Raw genomic sequence first — 4647 nt, 5'->3', positions numbered from 1 at the left:
CTTAAGGTGGCCATACACTTTACAACCATCGCAAGACCTTAGTCTTGCGATGGTTGTAAAGTACTTTAAAAAAACGTACGATCTGCCCATCTTGGACAGGCAGATCGTACTCTCGATCATTGCAAGCCCGCCCCCCTGAAGGGCGGGCTTACGATGACTGTAATGAGGGGCGGGCTTACAATGACTGCAAACGGGCAGTGTGCGCGTGCGCACACCGGCCCGTTCGGCAGTTGTCAAACCAGCAGGTCACTAACTCGCCAAGAATCGTACGATTCCCGGCGGGTTTTCTAGCATGCTGGTTCGACAAAAGACGTGCGACCGTACAGTAGAAACGGTCGCACGCCTTCCATACACTGCACGATTCTCGTACGATCGCGGGATTTCCAGCGATTCTCGTACGAGAATCGTGCAGTGTATGGGCACCTTTAGTGTTCTGGGTGGGTTGACATCTCCAGTCCTGAGGTCAGGTGTTGCCAGTGTTCAGGTGGCTGAGAGCACCCTCATTAAGAGCCCAGACCAGAGCTCAAGGGAGAGTTGGTGGTGTGTGCTGGAGGCACACAAGGGTCAAGCCAAGCCAGTGGTGTGTGGGTGTGCACGAGGCACACGGCCACAAGTAGATTCGGGTGCGTGCTGGACGCACGTGGAACAGCCGGGGGAGGCTGGGAAAGGTCGGTGACCCAAGGGACCTGGTGGACACACTGCTGAGAGAGCAGTGTGAGTAAAAGCAGATTATTATAAGAAGCACATGAACTGTTCTGTTTCATTTATGTTGAAGAGGAATAAAGACTTTCCTGTTTATGTTCAAATCGGCTACAAGACTGGTCCTTAAGCGCTCACCATTGGGCTATATTCCCCAAACATCACAATATATATATTACTTTAGCTACATCAAAGACAGTCTGTGAGTTTTCCTAAATCATTTTAGTACTTTTCCACTGTTTCTTATACGTTTTCCATCCAAAATGATCAGTTGCATAAGATATTTTATTCCATAGCCACAGCCGGGCTGATATTCAAATGAGAATTTGGCATGCAGCACAGGAATCTTTCCTGTATGCTACGCATGAGTGACGTCATATCAAGTTCTGGAGGAGCACAATGCCCAAAGGAGCAGACTTTATTTTTCTAGGAGCACTGAAGGAATGTTAGAGGAGTATTTATTGGAAAGTCTGATTGGGCTGCCTGACTACAGCCCCTTCCATATCAGAGTCCCCCTCTTTTACAATAGGAGGCCTCTTCACATCAGAGGAATGATGCCGTGTGAAAACTTTGAGGCATCCTTGAGGAAGGCAGAAGGCACCCCGCGGTGCCCCGCCACCCTGGTTAAGAAAGGCTGGGTTAGCCTATTGTACAATTCATTTTAAAATACTGTATACACAGGAAGATTTAGCAGAACAAGGACAGAAACACTGCCAAGAAGGTTCATTAGTAAAATGATTTTTGCATTTGTTGAGCTGGCCACAAATTTCAGTCCGCGCAATCTATTTAAAGTGTGGCAACCTAACGGCTCTTGCAGACAGTGCAGTGATAAATGCCAAAATTATATTTTAAAATCTGCAACCCTATTCGTATCATACCTGGGAATCCGTGTTCAGACAGTTCCTGGTATAGGGTGACAATGCTCTGTCCCTGTGCCCTGGTTGTGCTCCCAGACCAGCGTCGCCCACAGGAACCACCGACTTTCCCGGCAGGGGAAGGACCGCAGAGGTGTGTAAGGTTGCCCTATAAAATGCCTGTCTGATGTGGACAGGCGTTTAGGGCAGCCCTACACGACGCCGGGGTCCTTCTCTGAATATGCGAAAGCTGGCAGGTCCTGCAGCAGGAAGGGCACCGGTTCAGGCTAAACAGATTTCTATTTGTGTCTAAAGGCGCCAAAATGGAAATGTGGCTCTGGGGACATGGCCCAGGACACAGCAGGGCTGAGGGCCAAGACCCAGGATTCTCCTGACAATTCCGGGACAGTTGGCATCTATGCAGAGTAGGGAAGCATTGACCATTTTTGCTGTCTACCTCCTATTAGGAAGAATTTGCTTTACTTCCTGTGCCATAGACAGAACAGGAAGTAAGAGGAAATCTCTCCAAAGTGGTGGCCTTTCCCCTCTTAGACAGTTGTCACCGGGAACACGTGTCCCCATCACTTGCTCTTGTGACATTTTCAAAATGATGAATTTCCCATCACTTCCTGTACCAATGGCAGGGGTCACCGTGAGGAATAGAGAGGGTGAATCTCCCCGGCCGGAACGGTCTAACCCAGGGGTAGGTAACCTCTGCACTGTAGCTGTTATGAAACTACAAGTCCTATGAGGCATTACAAGACTCTGACAGCCGCAAGCATGACTCCCAGAGGCACAGGCATGGCAGGGTTTGTAGTATAAGCGCAGCTGGTATGCCAAGGTTGCCCACCCCTGGTCTAAGCCTTAGAGACCTCCTGGCCAAGCATGCAAAGGTGGGTTCAAGGCTGCCATTAGGAATCATGGGGCCCAGTACCGCCTACCTGACGGCTCCCATTCCCTTCACAGGTCAGGACCTGTAAATGATTTGCTTAAAATATACATTTTAAAGTGTTTACATTGTTATCATGTGCTTGGCACGGCACCTTTAGTATTTGGTTTCCGTCGGTGAAACCTCTGTACTGTCTTCCCTGCAGTGGCAGTACATAGCTCCATATCAGTAAATATGTCTTTTCATTCTGGGAAGCCGCACTGTGACCACCTTTGTCCGGTTCTGTATACAGGACGCAGGTGCGGTGTATTTATAGCACGGATATTACACTATGATTACTGAGTGTGACCCACTTTCTATAGGAGCATCATGTGACCACGAGTCTCATACGTGGCATGACTATAGAGCCATGACTAGGCTGGGCGTCTGGCTCTATATCTGAGACAAAGACATATCCTGCAATAGACAGACGGGTGCTCTGATGTCACTGGTCCTATCTGAGCACTCTGATTGGCTGTATCTGATTAATGCTGCTATTCATAATATTAATGACCGGTCCTGGGGCGGGGAGGGGGGACAATCATTAATATTGCTTATGATTTTTAATGGCCTATTCCACCTTTGCAATAAAATAATAAATGCAAACTCATTAATAAAAGAAAAAAACAAAAAATATACATTATTAATGATAGCATTTAGGGTAGGTTCAGATATGGGCGATCTCGGGACGCATGTCCCAGGACTGCGTGATTGTGCACAATTGCACATAGCGATTGACCAGCCGCCGGTTACATCTGCGCGGCAATCGCTAAAATAGGTACATCTACCTCTTTTTGTGACACGCACTGCAGTTCTGCGTGATTGCACGGGTGGTATCGCACCAGAACCGTGCGACTGGGGTGCCATTAGAAAATAATGCCACCGCCAGCGCGATCAGTGGTGGTGGGCGATTCCGTGACCGCTCGGCCATCCGCGCAGTTTCATGCACAATTGCTGCGTGGTCACGGATCGCCATAGTGTTAGCCTTAGTCTTAGGCTGGCACAGCATTGCAACCATGATCATCAGCATCGGGGTGTAATGCTCAGGCTCCTGCAGATTATTCCTCCAGCTCCAGGTCTGTAGAGAGGTATGAACTTTCTGTTCTAGGGATGGAGGAAGGGATCAAGTGGGGTGACGTCACCGTACTTGTGCTCTATTGAGGTCTACAGGTGGTGGCAGATGGGGCTTGTAGTATTAGGGCCCATTTACGCCGTAGTGTTCCGTTAATTGCATGGTGCCGTGAATAATACATGCTGTCACACAGTGCACCTAGCATGCATTACCGTGCACAATTATTATTATTATACAGGATTTATATCGCGCCAACAGTTTGCGCAGCGCTTTACAATATAAGGAAGACATTACAGTTACAAGACAAGTCAAGACAAGGTGGTAAGGAGGGCCCTGCCCCTGAGGGCTTACAATCTAAAAGATGTCTTACAATCTAAACTAGCTGCATTGCCATGAATGGCACCTAAACGCACCTCCCGGCCACCAATGTGTAGCAGTGGGATCTGTGAATGGAAAGTTTCAAGTCCTCTCTGCAACCAGTGAAGCCACCACTCTCTTAGTCCATTGATTACTTCCTCCAGCCCCATAGCGGTAGGTTTTGTACCTTCCTATGGACCTGGGGCTGGAGGAACAGTCTGCAGGAGCTTGAACATTGCACTGATCCACTGATCGCAGTTGCAATGCTCTGCAGACCTGAAAAGAAAGAAAATAAAAAATGAGTCAGGCTGGAGTGTAAAATTTCTGACAAGCTGCTGCTTGAAGTCAGGGCCACCATTAGCAATCATGGGTGCATGGGAAAGCTGGAGCTTATGGGGTAGAGAAGTGACAGCCTTGTGCTGGCAGGGTGTGCTGGGACCTATAGTCCCCCCTCTGACACCCATTGAAGAAGCAGATCTGAATTTGGGTCTCACATTAGCGCCATCTAGTGGCCACTTGCGGAAGGCGTCCTGGTGTCTATGGAGACTGGAGAGGACGCTGGCCGGAGCTGGCAAGGTGGAGGAGACTCATCCAGAGGGTGGCAATGAGCTGAAGGTCAGAGGTGTGCAGGTGCTGACATATACAGGGCATGGCTGGCCAGCACAGGAGGGAGGGGCACATAATGCCATGGCAGATCACTAATATGCACGGGGGGGGGTCATGCATGGGAGGGAAGG

Source organism: Nanorana parkeri, unplaced genomic scaffold (genome assembly GCF_000935625.1).
Source record: "Nanorana parkeri isolate BGI_ZX_2015 unplaced genomic scaffold, ASM93562v1 scaffold1028, whole genome shotgun sequence".
Classification (NCBI taxonomy): Eukaryota; Metazoa; Chordata; class Amphibia; order Anura; family Dicroglossidae; genus Nanorana; species Nanorana parkeri.
This window is presented reverse-complemented; position numbering follows the sequence as displayed.